The 26547-nt window shown below is 45.4% G+C and overlaps 1 protein-coding gene across 1 annotated transcript in view; it reads left to right on the top strand.

Moving 5' to 3' along the window:
• rapgef6 (Rap guanine nucleotide exchange factor (GEF) 6) overlaps positions 1 to 26547 on the top strand; it is a 288321-nt gene that overhangs the window by 147430 nt on the left and 114344 nt on the right. The gene's annotated exons all lie outside the window — the stretch shown is intronic.

The following is a 26547-nucleotide window of genomic DNA, read 5'->3' as shown; positions in this document are numbered from 1 at the left end:
TCCCCTCCCTCTCTCTTTCCCCTCACTCTTCCTCCCTCCCTCTCTCTTTCCCCTCACTCTTCCTCCCTCCCTCTCTCTTTCCCCTCACTCTTCCTCCCTCCCTCTCTCTTTCCCCTCACTCTTCCTCCCTCCCTCTCTCTCTCCCCTCCCTCTCTCTTTCCCCTCACTCTTCCTCCCTCCCTCTCTCTTTCCCCTCACTCTTCCTCCCTCCCTCTCTCTTTCCCCTCACTCTTTTCCCCTCCCTCTCTCTTTCCCCTCACTCTTCCTCCCTCCCTCCCTCTCTCTTTCCCCTTACTCTTCCTCCCTCCCTTTCTCTTTCCCCTCACTCTTCCTCCCTCCCTCTCTCTCTCCCCTCCCTCTCTCTTTCCCCTCACTCTTCCTCCCTCCCTCTCTCTTTCCCCTCATTCTTCCTCCCTCCCTCTCTCTTTCCCCTCACTCTTTTCCCCTCCCTCTCTCTTTCCCCTCACTCTTCCTCCCTCCCTCTCTCTTTCCCCTCACTCTTCCTCCCTCCCTCTCTCTTTCCCCTCACTCTTTTTCCCTCTCTCGCTCTCTCCTCCCTTACTCTTTCTCCCTCACTCTTTCTCCCTCACTTTCTTTCTCCTTACTCTTTCTCTCTCCTCCCCCACTCATTCTCTCCCTCCCCTCCCTCTCTCCCCCTCCCTCCTTCACACAGTCATAACATTCAACATTACTGAACCCATGTTCTGTCAAGGACTCAACCATTCAGCTTGTATATCATTAGACCTCTGCATCACTGAATTACTTGTTTGTTTGTGTTCTCCAAGGGGGAACTTGTGTATTATGCAACTTCAAACATGAACATGAAGGGAGAGACGGACAGAATCTGTCTGAAATATGGATAAATTAATTACTTAATGTTGAGGTTAATTAGATCAGATCAAGGTGAGAAAGTGTAAATCAATAATCTTAAGACATTATTGCACTATAACCTATATCGGATGTGTGTTTCCATGACTAATATTAGGCTAATTGGTGCTCATTCCTCATACTGTACAGTCAGTATCTTCGCTTGTCGTTTCCTTTTCTTCTGAAATGTCAGCGATGAAGAACATCCGACTCTACTGGACTGTAATTCTCAGACCCCAGACCACCAAATACTACAGTATGACTCCTTTTCAAAGAGAGATCTGACCAGAGTGCTCTCACTTCCCTACACACTCTTATGGGGTTAACTCCCTACACAAAGCTTCCCAGAGTAGGAGTGCTGATCTGGGGTCAGTGACCAGGAACAGTCGTGTCCTTATTCAAACTTAACACAGACTGAAGCTGACTCTAGGTCAGTGACCGGGAACTCTTGGCTTCATGACCTTATTCAAACTTAACAGACTGAAGCTGACTCTAGATCAGTTAGTCCCACTTTGTTGAATGAGGAGCCAGAACTTAAAAAAGGCTCCTTTCAGGTACAGTAGTAAATACAAGAACATACTCAAGAACAACAAGAACACACAAAATAAATCCATGACCGTCTTCCCGTTTGTGTGTGTCTATCTCTATCTCTCTCTCTCTCTCTCTCTCTCTCTCTCTCTCTCTCTCTCTCTCTCTCTCTCTCTCTCTCTCTCTCTCTCTCTCTCTCTCTCTCTCTGCTCACCGTGTCTTGTGACATCACCAGGATTACGTGAACAACCAGACATGTTGGTATAAAAAAAACAACAACAACACTAAATAAAACTTTCCACACTATCATTTCTCCACTTTTTCCACTTTATCACTTCTCCTCTATTTCAGTTTTATTTTAGCTGACACGTTTCTCCCTGGGGGCTTGTGTTGATGTCTGTTTGAGTCACGCTCTGTGTTGTTGTGTTCACCTGTTGCTGCTGTCGGGAGCTGTCCGCTTACATTGTGGGTGGCAGCGTGGGAGCCTGACCACAGAGGAGACGGGTGTATTCCTGGAACGACAGATGAACGGTTTCTCGATGGAACAAGAGCCGTGCGGTGGGGTCTGTTGGTGTGGGTATGAGTGTGCAGTGCACTGTTGCCGCCTACTGCTCTGCGGATCTGGAAGTGTATGTGTGTGTGTGTGGGGGGGGGGAAATACCTGCTTTCTGACTGGGGTTATAGAGACAGTGCCTAAAGTACATTTGGTTTATCATTTGAAAATACAATTTTGTATTTGTGTACTATCTTTGTACTGTAAATGTGATAGTGTGTAGTATTTTCTCTAGTTGTAATGTACTACACTAACTAAGGCCGTGAATTTGATTGTGTGTAGTATTTACGTTGGACCTTTTGGGGTCAATGTTGCTTGTTGACTGACTGACTAGGTGACTTGAATATCTCAGAAATGTCTGGCTGGAAACCACAGGGTTACATTCTGACTAAATTATGTGTCAGTTTGCATACATACATGTAAAACATACATGTAAAATCACGCCTCCTCTATCCAACAGTAAGGTCACACGATTACTCACTCACTCACTCACTCACTCACTCACTCACTCACTCACTCACTCACTCACTCACTCACTCACTCACTCACTCACTCACTCACTCACTCACTCACTCACTCACTCACTCACTCACTCACTCACTCACTCACTCACTCGTGAAGAGAGAGGAGAGTTTTCTGACAGTGGATTAGAGGATGTTTTCTGAAGGCCTTATTGAACTTTAATAACATCAATGATCCATTACCTCTGATCTCTCTTTCTCTCTCCATCTTTTTTCCTCTCAACTCACTCTCGCTCTCCTTTTTCTCTCCCTCTATTGTACTCTCTCTTTCTCTCTCTCCTCTCTCCTCCCCCTCCAATCTCAAAGGGGTTACCTGGTTAGTGTTTAAATTGTTTTCGCAATGTACAGACAAAGACAGACATGTATGAAGACATGTACAGACAAAGACAGACATGTATGAAGACATGTACAGACAGAGACAGACATGTATGAAGACATGTACAGACAAAGACAGACATGTATGAAGACATGTGCAGACAAAGACAGACACGACATGTACAGACAAAGACAGACACGACATGTACAGACAAAGACAGACACGACATGTGCAGACAAAGACAGACACGACATGTACAGACAAAGACAGACACGACATGTGCAGACAAAGACAGACGGATATGAAGACATGTACAGACATATAATTCTGCATGATCGCATGCACAATATTGCTGTATATACTGTATATATTTATCCACATCTGTATTCATATATTATATACCTGCCTGATTATATACCTGCATATAATCCTTTTTACATATCTGTATATATTATTATTATTTACCTTACTAGTTAATTATACCACTGGCCAGTATGACTTACTACCATAGTGTTAAAAAAAATAAAAATAAAAAAAATTATACGGGATCATCCATATGTTCCCCGATTGATTGATTAATTAAATAATAATTATTATTAATTATATTAATTAATTAATTAATTATTATAAAAAAAAAATGAATTATTTTATTAATGTCCGCCTTGTTTCGAACTGGTTAAGCTTAGGCCCTCTTTCGAAGTTGGTTAAGGTTAGAGTTTCGAATCAGGGCTGGTGGTCTAACATTTTCAATCAATCAATCAATCAATCAATCAATCGGGGAACATAGGACCCGGGGAACATAGACATGCTCCCATGTATACCTGTACATAAGTCTGATTAGCATTACTACTCGGTAGTACTCATTTATATATACACCAGTTGAATCACTTGTACATTGTATATTACTATTGCACTTTACTGTTACATTTGCACTCTGGTTAGGTGCCAATTTATTTTTCATTGTACTGTACTTATAAAATATATTTGTATTTATAATGACAATACATTTTAATCTAATCTAATTTGAATCTAATATGGATACATGTACCGACAAAGACAGACGGATATAGAGGCAGGCAGGCAGACAACGCTCCTTCTGATTAGGTCTATAGTCCGTTTTCCCCCTTATGATGCTTCTGGTTGTAATTGAGTCCCATTGATCCAGAAACCTGATTCTTTTTTCAGCAGAGGATCCTCTGATCTGCGTGCGCTCACTGCCATGACGCACCATAGGGATTTACTAATGAGTCAGACTCACTCTCTCTTCTCTTCTCACACACACACCTACGCACGCACCACACAAACACACACACGGCACAGTGCAGCGCAGAGACTAACTCACTTCATTAAGACATCAGCAGCCTTACTGGGTTACTTCCAGACTTGTCTTTCTCTGCTTAGACAGGCGTAGGAAGATGGACAACCCCATCACCTCAGCTGCCCCCTGGGCTACACCTGATGGAAGGCCTCCTTATGACCAGACGCCATGGCAACCCAGGGTGATGGATCATTCATTTAAACATGACGCAGGCTCGGCCAAGTGTACTGCGGGACAATAGTTCAGTACGGGTCAGGATGAAACTGGGGCTGGACCATACAGCCTCACAAGTATCTCATCCCTATATTTCTATTAGTTTTGACGGTATAACTGTATTTGAGTTTAGTTCTCCTCCAGTACTAATTACAATGTCAAATGACTTTTTTTCTTTATATCATTATCTTGAAACACATGGTGCTTAAATCATTCAAAGTGGTTTAGTTTCATTAACTGATTTTTTTATACTGTGCCAAGGACCAACCTTTGATTGAATTAAATATACACTATGTATAGTAAGAATCCACACCTTTGCACGGAACCATGATGGTATTATATACCTCCAATTGGCTTGATATTGTTATTCGTGCTGGGTATTGAAATTCGATACTTTCATGGTATCGACTGAATTGCTTCAATGCTATCGAGTATCGAAAATTGCCTTGGTTATCGTATAAAGTTACGATACGTGAATATACGTGAATATCATCAGTGTCAATGAGCCAATAAGCATGTTTGTTCCAAAAAACGCCTCCGATTTGGCTCACACACGCACCTGAGATGTGGGTCATAACAGCACATAACTCACACACGCACCTGAGATGTGGGTCATAACAGCACATAACTCACACACGCACCTGAGATGTGGGTCATAACAGCACATAACTCACACACGCACCTGAGATGTGAGTCATAACAGCACATAACTCACACACGCACCTGAGATGTGGGTCATAACAGCACATAACTCACACACGCACCTGAGATGTGGGTCATAACAGCACATAACTCACACACGCACCTGAGATGTGAGTCATAACAGCACATAACTCACACACGCACCTGAGATGTGGGTCATAACAGCACATAACTCACACACGCACCTGAGATGTGAGTCATAACGGCACATAACTCACACACGCACCTGAGATGTGAGTCATAACAGCACATAACTCACACACGCACCTGAGATGTGGGTTATAACAGCACATAACTAAACATACATAAAATGCAAAGTAAGGTACCGGAAAAAAGTATCGTTTTGGTATCGGTATCGAAACCCAGGCATTTGGTGTCATAATGTTGATGTGTAGAACAAGCCACTCTGTTCAGGTGTTTAAAGACCTTCGAGGAGGCTGTGCAGCTTCAGGTGGAGATGAAAAATCGGGCCAAAGACGGTCTCGGCTTGGCGTGAGCAGTCGTCTCGAGTGTTATTGGTGAAGATGCACAGATTGAGAAGCTCCGCTCGTGTCGGAGCCACAGCGGTAGCAGATAGAGAGATAGGGGAAGGTGACAAACGGGCTGTGGTTTGCTAGCTTCCTGTAACGTGTGCAAGACTGTCTGCCGTTTCTTCTCCTCCTCTTCCGCTTTCTCACCTCCTTCTAACCCCAGGCGTGCAGCATGAGCCACGCTACGTGGAAACGTGCATAGATACCACAGCCAATCAGTCAAACGGAACTAGAGTTGATGGTTCATCTCTGTGGTGTTACTATAAAACGACATCAAAACACAGCCTTTATACACTTCATAAAGTGGCAGCATATAATGAAAGACCCCCACCACCCCAATAACAGCCTGTTTCAGCTGCTGAGGTCAGGCAGACGCCTGCGAACCCCAGCTACTAGGACGGAGAGGCTTAGGCTCAGCTTCTTCCCCCAGGCCATCAGAGCCTTGAACAATGAACATTGAGTGCCACAGAAACTGAACTATCCACACACAAGCACACACAAGCACACACACGACACGCACGCTGAGCACGCTCACACACTAGCAGCCACTTTAACACTCATGCCGCACACACGCACACTTATGGCCAAGAGGAAAGGCCACTTTAAATTAGTATAACAACAGGAACAGTGTATTGCACTACTAAAGCTACCTAGCATGTCCTATATGCTCTGTAAATACTATGTACAGATACCGAGATGTCACACCATGTTACCTGTTTATTGCACTGTTGTTTTTATTGGATTCTATTATATGTTGTACCACTGTATTGCACATCGTCGCGGGCAAGACCACCCGCATTTCATTGTATACCTGTATGCCGTGACAATTAAAACTCTTGACTTGACTTGACTTGAGCATACGTCGATAAAGTAATCACAAAAGCCATGCTTACAAATCCAGCAGTAAAGCGTCTCACATTAAGGTCTAATTCCATGGAAAGAGATCCATGTTTGAGATGCAGGGCAGCGCAGTGGTTTGATCCTGGAGGTTTATGGTCTTCATCCAGGCTCATCTGGTTTGGTGTGTGTGTGATGAGGTAGGAGGTGTGTGTGAGTGAGTCACACTGATGCTGTGTGTCATGAGCAGGTCAACATTGATGTGACGAGTAACGCTAATGTCAGTATGCCATCGTATCGTGTTCCAGCCTCCACTCTCCGGCTCTGGAGGTCATCCAGATGAAGTGACAGGATGATGCACGGACCTGTCACTGTGATCCTCTGTTTGGGATGAGCTCACTGGTTTAGGACGGTGTTCACTGTTTTTTTTGTGCCTGGAATCGTTTTTTCTAGACGTGTGTGTGTGTGTGTGTGTGTGTGTGTGTGTGTGTGTGTGTGTGTGTGTGTGTGTGTGTGTGTGTGTGTGTGTGTGTGTGTGTGTGTGTGTGTGTGTGTGTGTGTGTGTGTGTGTGTGTGTGTGTGTGTGTGTGTGTGTGTGTGTGTGTGTGTGTGTGTGTGTGTGTGTGTGTGTGTGTGTGTGTGTGTGTGTGTGTGTGAGACATGTTTCTGTATGTGCATCCACTAGCGGTGTAACGGTACACAAAAACCACGGTACGGTACGTGTGTGTGTGTTCATGTACTTAAGAGCTTTGATCAGGCCCAAAACATCAGGCCCGGCCCTACATGAACTTGTGTAGGTTCTGACCGAGTCCGACCCGCTTGCAGAAGTTTTGCGCCTGAGCCCAAATAAAAGAAAACGTAATTTCCGCTATACATTTCTTTCTTTTGTGTGTATATTTGTAAATATATAACACTTATTATTTTTTTATTTATTTTTTTGTGAGTCAGCGTTCTTGGTGCTGTTTTTGTTGTAGTCGGTGCCCAGTGATCAAACACACCCACGATGAGTCAGCGGTTCATATTAAAGGGTTCGGGCAGAGAATCAAAGCTCTAATGTGCTTATTATCCCTGAGATAGCTGGTCCATTTGACCTGCGTGTGGAACAAGCCCTCTTGGACAAACCGACCCAAGTCTCCAAGGCTAATGATCTCGACATTTGATTTGGCAGTCTCCGTTATCTTCATAAACTTGCTCTTCTTGGCTCGGGAAATCGCAGACAGATCGAAGGAATAGGGCCGACCAACCGGCAGGGTTGATTGTGTTCCGTTTCTGCCGGCCTGTGATAGGTCAGTCAGGCTGTGTCGCGGAGAGTAGGGGTGGGATCACCAGAGGCCCCACAATGCCATATTATCACCATACTAGAGTCACAATATTGTAATATTTTGCGATATAATGCGATTTATTATGTTTTTCATACCATATCATACAATTGCAAATGATATCCCCAATAGAAAACGTTGCAGTATTTTTTTTTTAAATATATATATACATCATCAGTTTTATCTAATAAGATAGCGTTTTCAGTCTTGTCACCTCATTCCAATAATTTGTATTGCAGTAAAATGGGATTGTCAAGCAAAAGAAAAATCTTTATTTTAAATGTTTTATATAAATATTGATACTTGGTCACTGCGATACATTATCTGCATGCAAAAATATTGCAATATATTGCTGTATTGATTTATTTTTTTACCCCTAGTGGGGAGACCGCATCCGTACATGTTCTGCAATATGTAAGCATGTAATAGATTAGGGCTGACCCCTATTAATCGATTAGTCGACTAATCGGTCGAAAGGAGCCGTAGTCGACTGGCCAACCTCTTAGTCGAATATAATATTTTTTTTTAAAATATATATATATATATATATTTTTTTGTCATTCTTTCCAGATTTTTTTTTTTATTATTATTATTGTATTTTTTTTTTTTTTTTTTTGCCAATAGTCGACCATCCAAATCCTTAGTCGGGGACAGCCCTAAATAGATGTGTGACACGTGTGCATACTGGTGACCATCCTTCATGTAAACCAGGCTATACGTTGAACGTGGAAAACGGCCCTGCTTCTCTTAACACTTAACCCCTTCCGTCTCGTAGCTCATACAACACAGATATGCTCTCATTCTATCAGACTGCAGCTGGAGCTTCCTCCGCCTGCAGCCCCTCAGAGCGCGGACCCCAGGGATGGACAGGGAGCTACTGGAGCGGGGAGGGGGGGGGCCACAGACGTCTTGGTGGCTCTGTGGTCTGAGGCACGGTTTCTCACACAAAGCTCACACCTCAGGCTGGTTTTCAGATGTATATTATTAACGGTGTTCCCACCTTGTTCTCACCTTGATCATGATCATTGCATTTATACAGCGCTTTTTACACTGTAGGGTGGAAAAGGCCTCCTTCACCACCACTGTGTAGCGCCCAACCTTGGGCTACGCAGGCTCAATGGTTGCCATACACTGGCACCAGGCACACATCGCACTACACGATGGCTGAAACTAAGGCTCAGGAGACCTGATTGGGAATTTGGCCAGGAACATCGGGGAACGTCGGGGAACCCCCTATTCTTTGCACCCTGGGTTCTTTTAACGACCGAATTCAGTCGGGACCTCGGATTAACGTCTCATCTGCAGGACGGCACGACTGTAACGGGGGCATCTGCCAAGTCCAGAGGACAGAGTGGTCAATAATTGATAACTTGATTCATCGGCTTGTTTGGTCTTAATCGACTAAGACTCTTAGATTTAATGCTTTTTTTTAGGGATGTCCGATATTTTCGGCCGATATTGGCATTAAAATGTGATATCGAAAATTATCCGTATCGGTTTTCAATTTTTTTTTTTTATTTATTGTCAAAAGTATGCATAATGTTGTGTTAATTCCACAACAAGAGATATGTAATGTTAATTACCTGAAATTATTCCGTTTTTTGGGTGGGGGAAACCCTGCATATATCGGTATCGGTTGATATCGGTATCGGAAATTAAGAGCTGGACAATATCGGTATATCGGTATCTGTAAAAAAGCCAATATCGAACATCCCTACTTTTTTTCCATGTTGAGTTATTCCCTGAAAGATAAATAAGCACATCTCTGGTAAGCAGTAGATTTCAAGATGTCCTGCTGCCTTATTGCACATGGAACACACATGGATATCAGTGGAGGGACAGATCTACCAGACACACACACACCAAGCCAGTGTCTGTATGTTCTCTCTCAGTGTAATATCTATACGCTGTGGTTTGAGAAACATTGAGGAAAGAAAGGAAGAATGAAGGGAAGGTCAGATAAGCGGACAGAGGACAGAGGGAGGGGACGGGTGGAGGAGGTGGAATAGAGAGAGAGAGAGGAGGGTGAGATAAGGGGGGGGGGGGGATGTAATGGATGGTAAAAGTGCGTCTGCAGCGAAAAGGGGGGTGAGTCGGTGGGATGGAGGGATGAGGACGGAGGAGGTGAAGGTTGCAGGGAGGTCAGATGGGGGTTTAATGGGGGCGGGGAGGACGATGGGGTGATTATGGGAGGAGGGCAGGGGTCAAGGAGGACCGGGACACGAGGAGGAGGAGGAGGAGGAGGAGGAGGGGAAATGAGAGATGCAAATGTGGGGGGAAAGAGAGGAGAGATGGAAGTGTGGGGGAAGAGATGGAGAGAGAGGTGAGATGGAAAGATGGACGGGTGGGGGAAGAGATGGAGAGATGAGAGATGGAGGGTGAGATGGAGAGATGGAAGGGTGGGGGAATAGAGCTGGAGAGAGGAGAGATGGAAGTGTGGGGGAAGAGAGATGGAGAGATGGAGAGATGGAAGTGTGGGGGGAGAGCGATGGAGAGAAGAGATGGAGTCAAACATCTATAGTGTCTAGTGAACAGGAGGCCACGCCCCCTCCGCCTACTGAGAGTTAAGTATCTCTAGTGTCTAGTGAACAGGAGGCCACGCCCCCTCCGCCTACTGAGAGTTAAGTATCTATAGTGTCTAGTGAACAGGAGGCCACGCCCCCTCCGCCTACTGAGAGTTAAGTATCTCTAGTGTCTAGTGAACAGGAGGCCACGCCCCCTCCGCCTACTGAGAGTTAAGTATCTCTAGTGTCTAGTGAACAGGAGGCCACGCCCCCTCCGCCTACTGAGAGTTAAGTATCTATAGTGTCTAGTGAACAGGAGGCCACGCCCCCTCCGCCTACTGAGAGTTAAGTATCTCTAGTGTCTAGTGAACAGGAGGCCACGCCCCCTCCGCCTACTGAGAGTTAAGTATCTCTAGTGTCTAGTGAACAGGAGGCCACGCCCCCTCCGCCTACTGAGAGTTAAGTATCTCTAGTGTCTAGTGAACAGGAGGCCACGCCCCCTCCGCCTACTGAGAGTTAAGTATCTCTAGTGTCTAGTGAACAGGAGGCCACGCCCCCTCCGCCTACTGAGAGTTAAGTATCTCTAGTGTCTAGTGAACAGGAGGCCACGCCCCCTCCGCCTACTGAGAGTTAAGTATCTATAGTGTCTAGTGAACAGAAGGCCACGCCCCCTCCGCCTACTGAGAGTTAAGTATCTATAGTGTCTAGTGAACAGGAGGCCACGCCCCCTCCGCCTACTGAGAGTTAAGTATCTATAGTGTCTAGTGAACAGGAGGCCACGCCCTCTCCGCCTACTGAGAGTTAAGTATCTCTAGTGTCTAGTGAACAGGAGGCCACGCCCCCTCCGCCTACTGAGAGTTAAGTATCTATATAGTGTCTAGTGAACAGGAGGCCACGCCCCCTCCGCCTACTGAGAGTTAAGTATCTCTAGTGTCTAGTGAACAGGAGGCCACGCCCCCTCCGCCTACTGAGAGTTAAGTATCTATAGTGTCTAGTGAACAGGAGGCCACGCCCCCTCCGCCTACTGAGAGTTAAGTATCTATAGTGTCTAGTGAACAGGAGGCCACGCCCCCTCCGCCTACTGAGAGTTAAGTATCTATAGTGTCTAGTGAACAGGAGGCCACGCCCCCTCCGCCTACTGAGAGTTAAGTATCTATAGTGTCTAGTAAACAGGAGGCCACGCCCCCTCCGCCTACTGAGAGTTAAGTATCTCTAGTGTCTAGTGAACAGGAGGCCACGCCCCCTCCGCCTACTGAGAGTTAAGTATCTCTAGTGTCTAGTGAACAGGAGGCCACGCCCCCTCCGCCTACTGAGAGTTAAGTATCTATAGTGTCTAGTAAACAGGAGGCCACGCCCCCTCCGCCTACTGAGAGTTAAGTATCTATAGTGTCTAGTGAACAGGAGGCCACGCCCCCTCCGCCTACTGAGAGTTAAGTATCTATAGTGTCTAGTGAACAGGAGGCCACGCCCCCTCCGCCTACTGAGAGTTAAGTATCTCTAGTGTCTAGTGAACAGGAGGCCACGCCCCCTCCGCCTACTGAGAGTTAAGTATCTATAGTGTCTAGTGAACAGGAGGCCACGCCCCCTCCGCCTACTGAGAGTTAAGTATCTCTAGTGTCTAGTGAACAGGAGGCCACGCCCCCTCCGCCTACTGAGAGTTAAGTATCTATAGTGTCTAGTAAACAGGAGGCCACGCCCCATCCGCCTACTGAGAGTTAAGTATCTATAGTGTCTAGTGAACAGGAGGCCACGCCCCCTCCGCCTACTGAGAGTTAAGTATCTATAGTGTCTAGTGAACAGGAGGCCACGCCCCCTCCGCCTACTGAGAGTTAAGTATCTCTAGTGTCTAGTGAACAGGAGGCCACGCCCCCTCCGCCTACTGAGAGTTAAGTATCTATAGTGTCTAGTGAACAGGAGGCCACGCCCCCTCCGCCTACTGAGAGTTAAGTATCTCTAGTGTCTAGTGAACAGGAGGCCACGCCCCCTCCGCCTACTGAGAGTTAAGTATCTATAGTGTCTAGTAAACAGGAGGCCACGCCCCCTCCGCCTACTGAGAGTTAAGTATCTATAGTGTCTAGTGAACAGGAGGCCACGCCCCCTCCGCCTACTGAGAGTTAAGTATCTATAGTGTCTAGTGAACAGGAGGCCACGCCCCCTCCGCCTACTGAGAGTTAAGTATCTATAGTGTCTAGTGAACAGGAGGCCACGCCCCCTCTGCCTACTGAGAGTTAAGTATCTATAGTGTCTAGTGAACAGAAGGCCACGCCCCCTCCGCCTACTGAGAGTTAAGTATCTATAGTGTCTAGTAAACAGGAGGCCACGCCCCCTCCGCCTACTGAGAGTTAAGTATCTATAGTGTCTAGTGAACAGGAGGCCACGCCCCCTCCGCCTACTGAGAGTTAAGTATCTATAGTGTCTAGTGAACAGGAGGCCACGCCCCCTCCGCCTACTGAGAGTTAAGTATCTATAGTGTCTAGTGAACAGGAGGCCACGCCCCCTCCGCCTACTGAGAGTTAAGTATCTATAGTGTCTAGTGAACAGGAGGCCACGCCCCCTCCGCCTACTGAGAGTTAAGTATCTCTAGTGTCTAGTGAACAGGAGGCCACGCCCCCTCCGCCTACTGAGAGTTAAGTATCTATAGTGTCTAGTGAACAGGAGGCCACGCCCCCTCCGCCTACTGAGAGTTAAGTATCTCTGGACCACTGCAACACTTCCAGTATTTTGAGCTCATGGGAGAGAACGGGGGGATACAATTAATGAATGTTGATTAGAGCCTTGACGTAAGTGGTTGTAGCTATGGCTGTGGGGTTGCTGGAGACATGATCCAATATACTTTTTTATACGACCGAGTCTCCTGAACACGGGGAGCCCAATTCCAAGTCACTTTCCCGGCTGAGCTATAGTCATCTTTCCGCACCTACTCCCCAACCGGCGCATGCACAGATTGCCCAGGGAGTCTCTCTGATCTCCTTCTCAACTTATCTTCTCCTTCTACCTCCTTCTCTCTCCATCACATCTCTCCACCTCTCTACCTCCTTCTCTCTCCATCACATCTCTCCACCTCTCTACCTCCTTCTCTCTCCATCACATCTCTCCACCTCTCTACCTCCTTCTCTCTCCATCACATCTCTCCACCTCTCTACCTCCTTCTCTCTCCATCACATCTCTCCACCTCTCTACCTCCTTCTCTCTCCATCACATCTCTCTACTTCCTCTCTTCATCACATCTCTACCTCATTCTCTCTTCATCACATCTCTCTACCTCCTTCTCTCTTCATCACATCTCTCCACCTCTTCTCTTCATCACATCTCTCCACCTCTCCACACATCTACCTCCTTCTCTCTTCATCACATCTTTCTACCTCTTCTCTTCATCACATCTCTCCACCTGTACTTCCTTCTCTCTTCATCACATCTCTCTACCTCCTCTCTTCATCACATCTCTCCATGCTGCTACTGTACATCGGTGCTAAAACAGAGCAGTTATTGGTGGACTTTAATTTCCTATTCCTGTTTCCTTTCTTCTTATTGTTCTCCTCTTTCTCCACCTCCTCTGCTCCTTTCCTCTGAAATGTAACCTTCTAATGCCCCCCTCCCTCCACCACCCTCCGGCCTCATATTCTCCTCCCGAAGACCCCAAGACAGATTGATTGATCACCTCCTCTCCTCTCCCTGGACCAGCTTCTCCTGAGCCAACAGTACAGGCCACCAGACCTGCAACCCCAGCCCTGTCACTGCCCCCCCGACACGGTCTAGGTCCTCTTGGTCTCTTGGTCCCGCTGCGATGGTCACATATCAGGGCTCCAGACTCACTTTTTACATTGGTTGCACCAGTGCGCCTAACTTTTTAATTTAGGTGCACCAGCACATCATTTAGGTGCACCCACAAATTTCCACTGCGCCTTTTGCCGCTGCAATAATAAATTTTAAGCGATACCCTTACCATTACCTTTTTTGTCAGTTTCCATACACATGCGTAATTTCTTAAGATGTTATGTAAATTATTGTAAAAAATAACATTGTATTACAGTTGGCTCGCAAAGTCCAATCATTCACTTTTTTATGTCTATTTTAACACATTCAGCTCAGCTCCGGTTAGAGCTGTCCCCAAGCCTGTTTTTGGGATTCGAACATTCGCTCAAGACAGTCTCCTCCCCACCATATGTATATATTTTCTCCCACCCAGCCACCCCCTCCTAATGTAGTCTCCTCCCCATCATATGTATATATTCTCTGTTAGGATCTATGGGTAACAGTACTGTATATTTGTATATATCGTATATGTCACAAATGTAACAGTACTATATATCTATATGTCATGTATGTCCCTATGCCATAAATGTCATGATATATATATGTATGTTGCATATGTCATAAATGTCACTATGAATTGAAAATGGGGGACCCTGATTTAAAGACAAACGTCTTGCGCTGGTCTGCATCCCCTTAACAATTGTGTGTATTGAGCCGTACTGTATTGTACCCATTCTGCAATCTGTTAATAAAGTTTTCATTCATTCACCTCCCTCGTGTATTTTATGGCCACTTCCGTCCGCGCCTCACTCCAGCGTACTTGACTTACTCGCAGATTTTTTCTAGTTCAGTACTGTAGTAGGGCGGGCCATACTTTTTTTTTTTTGGAAAATCAATCGAGTGGGGTGTCTAAAATATGTGTTTTTTTGTGGGGAATTCAAATATGGGATTCTTTTTCTAATCGGATAACTCCTACCTACATTGTTTTGGATTTCAAAATGGCCGATTTGACCATTTTTCACCCCTTGGCCATGCATGGATGCCAACATGAATCTGAAGGAAATCCTAACATGCAAGGTATCTAAATGATGTGTTTCTTAATGGGGAATTCAAATGTGAGTTCATTTTTGGGATAGGATAACTCTAACCTACATCATTTTGGATTTCAAAATGGCCGATTTTACCATTTTTCACCCCTTGGCCATACATGGATGCCAACATGAATCTGAAAGAAATCCTAACATGCAAGGTGTCTAAATGATGTGTTTCTTAATGGGGAATTCAAATATGAGGTAATTTTTGGGATAGGATAAATATAACCTGCATAATTTTGGATTTCAAAATGGCTGATTTTACCATTTGAACCCATTGGTATTGTATTACAAAATTGCAAAGACAAAAAATATATGGGAAATCATTTATAATGACAAAGCCATCAAATTTATTAACAAGTGAACTGTATATAACTGGATACAACTCCAAAGATCAATAATAATAATACTAACAATAATAAATTGTATTTGTAATGCACACAAACACCTAAGTGCTAAATCTCGATCTCCTGACTTCTTGAACTTTGCCAGGTTCCAATATCTTGATTGGACTCATTCTTGGATGGCAAGATCTCCTACTGTACTGCTTTAGCCACCAACCTACAAACACAAACTTAAAGTCAACGTCAGCCATAAATAGGTGAGCTCTTTCCAGAACTACTCAACAGAAACCTCTGTAACCATTTAAACAAACGTCTCAATGTATTGAGAAAATCCATGGGGCTCCATCAATCCTCTATCTTCTTAAATTTGATCAGGTTGCACAAGTCCTGCTTGGATTCATTCTTGGACATCAGCCTCCTGCTGGTCTCCTGAGCCCTGATCCCTCCATCCCTTTTTTCTTGTGAAAAGTACTTAGCAGAGGCCTCAGTCACCATTTTAACAACCCTCTCGATGCTTTGTGTGTGGCAAGGCCAGTCGAGAACCTCCATGGGGGTGTTGATTAAGTTATTCACCTCAGAGGTGCTTAGGGAGCAGGTGAGAGGTGGCTCTGACAAATCTTCTGACCAGCTGATTAAGCCACCAATGCTGGAAGCGTCACTATTGATGTGAGGTGTTCTTCTGATCCTGACACAGGAGTCTCCCAGCTGAGTGTCTGGATCCCCCTCTCCCCTGATGGCCAGGATTCTCTCCACCCCCTCAATTCTCTCTTTTTGATCCTCAGAGCACAGCAGTGTTTGGAGGATGGCTTCACTGTGGGCATACCAAGCAGATCTTCTCACAGTTGGCATCACAACATCCAGCACCTCCTTCCTCTGAGACTTGAGGCAGTCCAGCTGAAACAGGATGTGCCTAGGCCCTTCGATCCAGGAGTGCTTGACCTTCATGTTGAACCAACATGGATAATACACTCCAATGATGAATTCCACAATGCATTGTAGATTATTCAGGTTCTTTCTTTTAAGTTGATGCTTTGACACCCAGAGCCTGAGGAGTCTGTTTGCTGTGGTGAGCCAGCGGCTGTGGTTTACCGGTCCAATCTCCAGCAGAGCCAGCCTTGCAGAAAGCACTCCATCCCTGATTGCACAGACCAGCTTATAGCCATAGTGTTGATCAGTTGAGAGATCTTGAATGATCTTCTCAGGCAGCTTGATCAGCGGAGGGCCAAGAAAGATCCTGGTGAAGTTAGGATTGATCTCCAAGTCTGTAACAGAATCAAGGAGCTGTCCTATTGGCCCAGACAATTTGTTGTCTGACAGAGTAGCCCCATCAACTTCAACAATGAGACGGCGCAGTGGAAGTTCACCAGTGTGCAGGTTGCACACCAACCAGACCAGCTTTCTCCCCAGGTGCAGCTCCAGCTTCCGCATTACACCTGCCTTCAGTGTTGACATTGGTCGAGTCTCCTCCAATGGCCCACAAGGTCTTATCAGAACCTCTGTCTTTCAGCCAGGCAAACAGGACCTTAGCAATCTTCTCTGCATGGGACTCCTCTTTAGTTGCTTTCTCTGGTGTAGCAGATAGTTGCTGCCAGGCTCACTAGCAACACTATAGTGTTCTTCCTTGATCTTTGCAGGAAAAGATTGGTCACTGCCCTCAGCTTCCATCATCACATTTGTCATGTCAATCCGCCCATCAAAGAGGATACAGGAGATCCCCCCCTCCTCCCTGCACTTCTCCTCAAACTCTTCCCCCAGCTCTTGCATCAACTTTTCTTGTGCTCTCTTAACCTTGTTCTTATCAATCACTTTACTTGTGTCATCTTCTAAGATGAGTCCTGCATCAATCAGAGCTGCAGTTGCTATAGCTGCAGTTGGCCTTAGACCTATGCCATACCTTACACTAGCAAGGGCGATGTTTGGAATCTCATCATAATTTTTCCGTAGCTTTGCTGAAGCTGCAGGGTCAGTTTCAGGAATGAGCTCAACTTCAGGGACTGTAAGGAAGCTCTCAACATCCTTCCTGGCAACCTTGTCTGCTACTGCAAAGCTTTCTTCTTTGCCCCTTCTCCTTTTCTCTGCCTTCTTTTCCATCCCCTGCCTTTCCAATGTTTTAAGAAGATAGAGGATTGATGGAGCCCCATGGATTTTCTCAATACATTGAGACGTTTGTTAAAATGGTTACAGAGGTTTCTGCTGAGTAGTTCTGGAAAGAGCTCACCTATTTATGGCTGACGTTGACTTTAAGTTTGTGTTTGTAGGTTGGTGGCTAAAGCAGTACAGTAGGAGATCTTGCCATCCAAGAATGAGTCCAATCAAGATATTGGAACCTGGCAAAGTTCAAGAAGTCAGGAGATCGAGATTTAGCACTTAGGTGTTTGTGTGCATTACAAATACAATTTATTATTGTTAGTATTATTATTATTGATCTTTGGAGTTGTATCCAGTTATATACAGTTCACTTGTTAATACATTTGATGGCTTTGTCATTATAAATGATATCCCATATATTTTTTATCTTTGCAATTTTGTAATACAATACCAATGGGTTCAAATGGTAAAATCAGCCATTTTGAAATCCAAAATTATGCAGGTTATATTTATCCTATCCCAAAAATGACCTCATATTTGAATTCCCCATTAAGAAACACATCATTTAGACACCTTGCATGTTAGGATTTCCTTCAGATACATGTTGGCATCCATGTATGGCCAAGGGGTGAAAAATGGTAAAATCTGCCATTTTGAAATCCAAAATGATGTAGGTTAGATTTATCCTATCCCAAAAATGAACTCATATTTGAATTCCCCATTAAGAAACACATCATTTAGACACCTTGCATGTTAGGATTTCCTTCAGATTCATGTTGGCATCTATGTATGGCCAAGGGGTGAAAAATGGTCAAATCGGCCATTTTGAAATCCAAAACAATGTAGGTAGGAGTTATCCGATTAGAAAAATAATCCCATATTTGAATTCCCCACAAAAAAACACATATTTTAGACACCCCACTCGATTGATTTTCCAAAAAAAAAAAGTATGGCCCGCCCTAGTACTGTAGGCACATAGCGAATGAATGAATGAATGAATGAATGAATGAATGAAAACTTTATTAACAGATTGCAGAATGGGTACAATACAGTACAGCTCAATACACACAATTGTTAAGGGGATGCAGACCAGAGAAAGACGTTTGTCTTGTTTACATCAGGGTCCCCCGTCCTACCTTTACTGGTCACGGGAGGCTTCAATAACGTTTGAATGATGATCCATTTTGTGAATCCATTTGTTGAAACATCTTTGTCGGCCGACGGCTCCTGCTACCTTAACGTTAGCTGCGCGCCAACGTTACATAGCTTAATTGACGTGTATGACTTACCTGTGTAACGTTAAGCAGCTTGTGTTCAGCTGGGAAAGCATCACTGCATACACTTTGTTTAATCCAAACGTCCATTCGGAAACGTTGTATTGTGAAACCAGTATGAGACACTGTGCTTATTTATCGTTTCAATTCGGAAAGTTGATGCTCACGATGGCTATTTTGTTTTTGTCATTCAGCCCATGCGAATTTCAGGGTTATGATCAGAGCCAATCAGAGGCAGGTCGGGGCTGGTCTTTGCATAATGCACGTGTTATAGCTAGGGATAAGTACCTTTCACATTTGAACCGATACCAGTACCGGTACCCAACGGTACCTTTTTTCGGTACTTTAGTCTCAAGAAATTTTATTTACCTACCTCAGTCGTGAAAAAAATAAATCCAAACTTCAAATAACTACAATTTCGACAGTTTTCGGCTTGCCATTGCTCCGACTGCTTTGTTGTTGAATCAAGTCAAGTCCTAGGTAAGCATATATTGTGCGTGTGAACGTTGACATGAAAAGAAAAAAGTCAAAAAAAAAATCGAAATTTTGTATTTATTTTTTTCTCTCTCTCAGTATCTCACTTGAATCGATACTCGGTAGTACCGACGTGTTTCGGTTCGGTACCTCAAAAGAACCGAATTCGGTACCCATCCCTAGTTATAGCCAATCAAAGGCAGATATTTAATTTTTTTTGAGAACGCACATGGCCACGGGAGTAGGGTATATCTGCAGAGCCGCAAGCCCAACGTCTACCCTATTGGGCCACAGGGGAAAAATACGCTACACATACACATACACATACACATACACATACACACACACAGACAGACCTGTTGGGAGGTGCACCAGTGCGACAAGGGAAAACATCCAGTCGCACTGCACTGAAATGTGGTCGCAAAATGCGACCAAAACAGTTGCACTCTGGAGCCCTGCCACATTATATAGTAGCGTTGGGGCAATGCAGTTGGACAATGCTACTAATGGTGTCCAAGATCTATTCATATCTATTCTATATCCGTGTCTTTATGGTTAAATGTGCTGTAAGTGGTATTTTCTGTGTTGTGAGTGTTTGGTCAGTAACATGGGTCTCCCAGTCTCTCCGCTCTGCCGTAAACACTAAATACATTTTCTGTATCCCTTCCTACTTAATCCAATCAGGAAAGAGAACCCTAGGACCCTTTTTCTTTTTTTTGTCAGACCATTGTTGCTGTGTGGAGTTCTCTTTCCTGATTGGATATAGTGGGAACGGGATACCAGAACATTTATTTTGTGTTTACTGCAGAGCAGGAGGGACTGACGGCCGTCGGAATGTAGAGCTATTCTTTTAACATGTAGACCACTTATGTTTAACATACAAAGAAATGGGGGGGGCAGGTGGCGCACGGAGATTACGTTCGTCACTAACACCGGGAGACACTAGGATTCGCCTGTTCGAATCCAGCTCCCGGCGTTGCTATCAGCTTGGCTGTCCTCTCACGCTGATACAATTGGCTGTATCAGGGGGTGGGAAGCTGAAGGGTGGGTCCTGGGCGTTGTGGACAGCGACCCCTACAGTTCGGTCAGGGCGCCTGCTCAGCGAGGGTTGGAACTAAGGAGAGATAGTGTGGCCTCCCACACGCTACACTCTCCCCGGTGAGAACCTGCGCGGCCAGGTTGGCCTGCCCCAGGCTGCACATGCGTCGGAGGAAAGCATGTGACAGTCTCCGGTCTCCCGGACCAACAGTAGGGGAAAGTACGCAACAACCAGGAAGGGTGGGATGGGAGAAAAATCGGGAAAAAGGAGGGGAAGAAAGATAATAAAAAAATTAAAATAAAACATACAAAGAAATAACACATACAGCACATTTAATACAACGACCCCGAAGCAACCCTCTGGGACGGTTGTCCACCTTTGGGGGACAGTTGCCCAACAGGGTATGTCCCTAAAGAGTTGCTCTGCATCTGAGATGAGTCTTTGGCCCTCTAGCCCTGCATTGCTACTGGGTTTCCATCCCTGATGTTTTCCAGTTGACTTGAACTGGTCAATGGATACAAACAACGTAATTAGGGGTGTAACGGTACACAAAAACCACGGTTCGGTACGCACCTCGGTTTTGAAGTCACGGTTCACGGTTAATTTCGGTACAGTGGGGGAACGTGGCTTTCCATGTTCCACTCGGAGTTGACGTAGTGTGCGGTTACTGTTAAGTAGGGCTGTCAACTAATATTGTATATTGAAATGAATAATCGACTTGTAAAAACAACATATATTCGATTGTGAAAAAAGTGGGGAGTTTTTTTGGGAAGGAGGCGAGTTTTGAATTAAGTTCCGCACACGGAGAAAAAAAAAGGAACGTTCCGTTAGTGGTAAAAGTAACGTTGTATTAGTTCGGTACACAGCGCGTACTCAACCGAAGGTCCCGTACTGAAACGGTTCGCTACGGATACGTGTACAGTTACACCCCTTACACAACTGTAAATGAAGTAAGACGCGACACCTTGACAATACAGCCAGTATATTCCACTGTGTTTCTGGTTTCTTATTGTGTGCTCTGCTTTTTACCACAACAACCCCCCCCCCTCCCTCCCTACCATGTGGGATGTTAAAATGTATCTTTATCTAATTTATTGTCTATCTCAGCTGACAGCCATTGTATCATCAGCCTCTGACGTTTCCCACTGCTGCTTTTAATGGACCAGTTACACCGTATCCCTCCCCTGGCTGCCTGGACTCTAAACCAGGCTGAACGCAGGGCGTTCTGCTACCAGACGGACCGCTGGGTCGTCTGCCATGAGACACTTGAGGTTTACATTACTATGGCCCGTGTACATGAGACACACGTGTGCACTTGTGATTATTTCAGTGTGCGAAGCCTGTATGCGTGTGCATATGTGTTTATATCTGTCTGTTTATGTGTTGTTGTCTGTGCGTGTGCCTGCTTACATGCATGTGTGTGTCTGTATGTGTCTGTCTAAGCGTGTGTGTGTGTGTGTGGTACAGTTGGGTAGGATACCATTCCTCTGGAGTGAGGCTAATTTTAGGGATTACATCATCGCAGATAAGATGACAACCTTGCTGAACTATCCCTCTATTAGTTCTCTCTCTCCGCCCCTCTCTCTGTTCTCTCTCTCTCCATCCATCCATCTATTCCTCTCTCCCTCCCTCAAGCTCACTCTCCCTCTTTCTCTCTCATCTCCTTACTCTCTCCGTCCCTCCTTCCCTCTCTCTCCCTCTCTCTCCTTCTCCATCCATCTCTCTCCCTCCCGCTCTCATCTCCTTTCTCTCTCCGTCCCTCCCTCCCTCTCTCTCCATCTCTCCTTCTCACCATCCATCTCTCCGTCCCTCTCTCCTTTCCTACTTATCTCCCCCTCCCTTTCTCATCTCTCTTCCTTCCTCCCTCCATCCCTCCCCCTCTCTCCTCTTTTCTTGCATGTTATCCAACAGGCCAATACAAAATGTTAGTTTATCCATTCAACCATTCGTCCTCCCAGGTATCCATAGGTTGCAGAGCAGGGTGGGAACTTAACACCAGCAAATAATGGTAAATGTCAGAGACATTCGGAATGAAAGTATGAACGTTGGGACTCCCTATTTTAATGCCATTTTGTCCCAGTAGTTTGTGGTTGTTTACAAACCTAGCTCTTACCTTAATCTTAACCTTACTGTTTATAAACCTAAATCTTACCGTTGGGAACACGCCAACATTTTGGGAAATTAGCTTACTGTCTTCTCCAAAGAGAAACAAGAAGATGGATACCAGTTTCCGCTCTGTGCGTTCAGTAGAAAGATATCTTGCTGCATGTTAGCCTAGCTTAGCACAATGAAGGGAAGTGGACATGGCCGGTTAGCTTTTCGGGAGAGGTGTTAGTTGAACAATGCCTAGGCTAACTGGCCATGTCTGTTTCCATTCATTGTGCTAAGCTAGGCTAACGTGCAGCCAGATGGCTTTCTACTGAACGCACAGAGAGGAAACTGGTATCTATCTCCTTGTCTCTCTCTGGAGAAGACGGTAAACTAATTTCCCAAAATGTTGGCGTGTTCAAAGAGGTGGGGAGCACGAATTTCCCAAAGCATTTCCCCAAACTCTTACCTTAACCTTACTGTTTATAAACCTAACTCTTACCTCATAAACCCTAACCTTAACTAGAGATGAATATTTCATCGACAATCCTGTCTAAAATGCCTGTGGCAAGTGTGTCTCTACCAGCCACTCTGGCAGGTAACCAACTGTCATCTCAATGCTCATTTGTATTCTGAAGTTCATTATGGCTGCTCACAAAGTGAATGTTTGGAATCAAAATCCCCGCTGTGAGCGGTGGATGTAAACACTAATGACTTCCCCTGCATGGAGCGCCGCTCTGCGTACGCTACAGGCACCTCTTGAAACATCTCAACAAGCACGGCGGTCCCGCTCACGCCTCATACGCGTGATTGGTTGCCAGCAGCTGTCTTGTCATAAGGAGGTAATGTGATTGGTCCGTTATATAGGCGTTCATCACATTATATACAAGCACAGATATGGGAAAATGTGCGTGTCCTGTCAACAACGTGGCGAACAAAGTGGATTAGGCACGAGTAAAGCCTTGCTGGTCGCTCTATTCCATTGATAAAAGGCTGCTGAAGGCCAAGGTCTGGAACACAGTCTGCTGTAGTGCATTAAATATGCTTTGAAATATATTTTGTGAGCGTGGAGTTCCATCCTCCCCTACCTCTCCTTCACCTCCCTGAAGCATCTGGCAGGCAGTTGTTCTCTCTCTCTCTCTCTCTCTCTCTCTCTCTCTCTCTCTCTCTCTCTCTCTCTCTCTCTCTCTCTCTCTCTCTCTCTCTCTCTCTCTACCTCTTTGCATTTTTAATCCATCAGACTCCCCCTCACCTATCCACTTTCATCTGTGTGCTCTGTTGTGAGAGTCTCTCTCTCTCTCTCTCTCTCTCTCTCTCTCTCTCTCTCTCTCTCTCTCTGTGGGGAGTGGGTGGGAAGGGAAGGTCCAGTTTAAATGGCAGGAATTCCTGTCCTTCGGGTGTGTGTACACACACACACACATACACGTCACACACACAATCAGTGGTCCCATCACACACGGTGTGTGCACGCGCCTGTGTGTCCACATGTGTGTGTGCGTGTGCCTGCCTGCTGTTGTCTATACATGCTCATGTGTCCATGTGAGCAGGAAATCACAGTGTACCAACACCCTGAACAGCCTTAATATAGCCCCTGCTGCATGGTTATATTACGATGCTCTCTGCCTGGTTATTACCACCGAATGACCCGCTGCAGCTCTGAGCACATTCAAGCGTTGTCCTTAAAGGAACACACCAACATCATGGGAAATGGGCTTACCGCCTTCTCCAGAGTCCGGCAAGAAGATGGATACCAATTTCCTCTCTGTGCGTTCAGTAGAAAGCTATCCGGCTGCAAGCTAGCCTAGCTTAGCACAAATTACAATATGAAACAGCTAGGCTAGTGTTCCTTTAGCCTCTTAACAGGCGCCCCAATTTTTGTTTTCATTATTGAGGACATACTTTATTTGCAAACCAAAATGCTATACTTTATACTTATAGCACATGCATAAGCCTGGTCTCTTTTGAACGATAACATTCTGAAGTTTATGATACAATAAAGAAAGATCACTTTTAGTGCTAATGAAATAGAGTAACATAGGTCTGAACTTGAGTTGTAGAAAAACGTGTTACTCACGTTTTTCTGTAGTAGTTGCAATATCCAGAAATAGTATATCCCAAAAAATTGGTATAAGCTGGAAAACACCCTGGGTCCATAGCCTGCAGTCTTATGTAGTACATGTCCAAATTTCTGATCAGAAATTAGTGATTAGGAGCGATTTTGGTAAACTATGTACAAAAAAAAAGCTTTCCAGGATTCCATTTCCTCATTGACTTCAATTCATTCTGCGTTTTTTTCTCTTCCGGTTTTCGCTCGTGACTTTTCACCTACAGTAGTCCCCTGATTCGCACGTCCCCAAGTGGGGCAAAGGAAAAAGCCGAGATAGTTCAACGCGTGGGTTGCAGTACACCGCCGAACCACTAGGTGGCTGCGCTGCCACGTTTGGCTCTATTTTCGGACTTCCTCTGCCAGTCTTTCTGACATCTGGTCGACGTTTGTAACATAGTTAATCGCGACCGATAACGGAACGCTCCGACCAAGCTCCCGAGATGATAACTGGTAAACACGGTAAAATATGTCAGACCCCAGCCTAGGGCAGCGGCCAATCACAGCTCTGCGCTGTTCACGTCGGCTTGCGTTGATTTGACGCGCGGTTACATTCTTGGCCAGTTGCATGTCGGTGGGCCTGCGGGAGCTCGGTGGGCTCGCTGCAACCTTCACAACCACTTTTTTATTTTATTATTTTTTTTTAATCTTTTTCCCCCTCCTTTTTTCCGATTTTTCTCCCATCCCACTGTTAGTCGTTATGCCAATTCCCAATCCTCTTCCTGGTTGTTGCGCACCCCCCCTACTGTTGGTCCGGGAGGCCGGAGACTGTCACATGCTTTCCTCCGACGCATGTGCAGCCAGCCGGCAGCCAGCCTGGCAGCGCAGATTCTCACCGGGAGAGTGTAACGTGTGAAAGGTCACACTACCTTTCTCCAGATCCTACCCTCGCTGTGCAGGCGCCCCGACCGAACTGTAGGGGTCGCTGTCCACAACGCCCAGGACCCACCCACGGCTTCCCTCCCCCTAACTAGTGATCAGCCCAAGCCAAGGCAATGCTGACTCTCCGGGAGTCGAGACCGCAGCCTCTTGCATTGGTGACGAGCACAATCTCCGCTACGCCACCTGACCGTCCACAACCACTTTGATGTCAGAGTATGAATTAGCCATAAGTCTCCTGAATCATAACAGTGGTCAGGGACGTGCACAGGACTTTAGAGGGGCAGGTGCTCAAAGGCTGAAAAGGGCACTGCACTAGTGTGTATATATTAACCGAGCGTGCGTAGCGTGCAAGCACGATTTTTATGCTTTTTGGGGGGTTTTGGTGATCAAATATTGAATATTGATTGAACTATAAAAATCAGTGCAGGAGCTCACTTATCCTTGAAAGACACTTTTATCACTGACTTAAAAGGCCCATACATCTCCATAAATGTTCAGGGGAGAGGGAATAAGTGCTTACCCTACAGACCCCAAGAAGTGCTGTATATTCTGTATTGTTTAATATAAATGCATTTTTTTATTCCAATCCCGATTTGTATTTGAGATTCCCAAATCCCATCGGACTTGACTTCTTCGTGTCCCTCAATGAGTGTAATACCAGCATTCAACCGTTTCTATCATCATCATCATCACCACCCACGCTATGCATAAAATATATAGGTCCGCGGAGAGGCACGCTGAGGAGGCCGTGCAAACTGCAATGGAATATGGGGCATCTCTCTCTCTTTACCTAATATTTTGATTCTATCCTGACATTTTTCAGTTGGAAGGGCCGTCTATATGCGTAACGGTAAAAAAAAAAAAATCAAAAAGGGCACTTTTTTGATGAGGCTCAAAAAGGCAGGTGCTCAAGCACCCCTTGGCCTCTATGTGTGCACGTGCCTGACAGTGGTGGTATATATACAGTATATATATAATATATACAGTATATACACCTATTCACTATTCAGTGGAATTGCGATGCTAGGAACAGCTTGGGCCCAAGTTGACCTCCTGCCAGTTATTGATATCAGCGCTTCACTGCAGCAGGATATAAAACTTGGGGGTCCATTATTTAGAATGTTTATGTTGTCAGTGCGTTGAAAGCGTCTATATTGGTCTCGTATAATGGTGTCGTGGAGCAGGCTGCGGGCCAAACAAGC

This window comes from Notolepis coatsorum, assembly GCF_963971535.1.
Source record: "Notolepis coatsorum genome assembly, chromosome: 8".
In the NCBI taxonomy this organism is placed as follows: domain Eukaryota; kingdom Metazoa; phylum Chordata; class Actinopteri; order Aulopiformes; family Paralepididae; genus Notolepis; species Notolepis coatsorum.
This window is presented reverse-complemented; position numbering and strand designations above follow the sequence as displayed.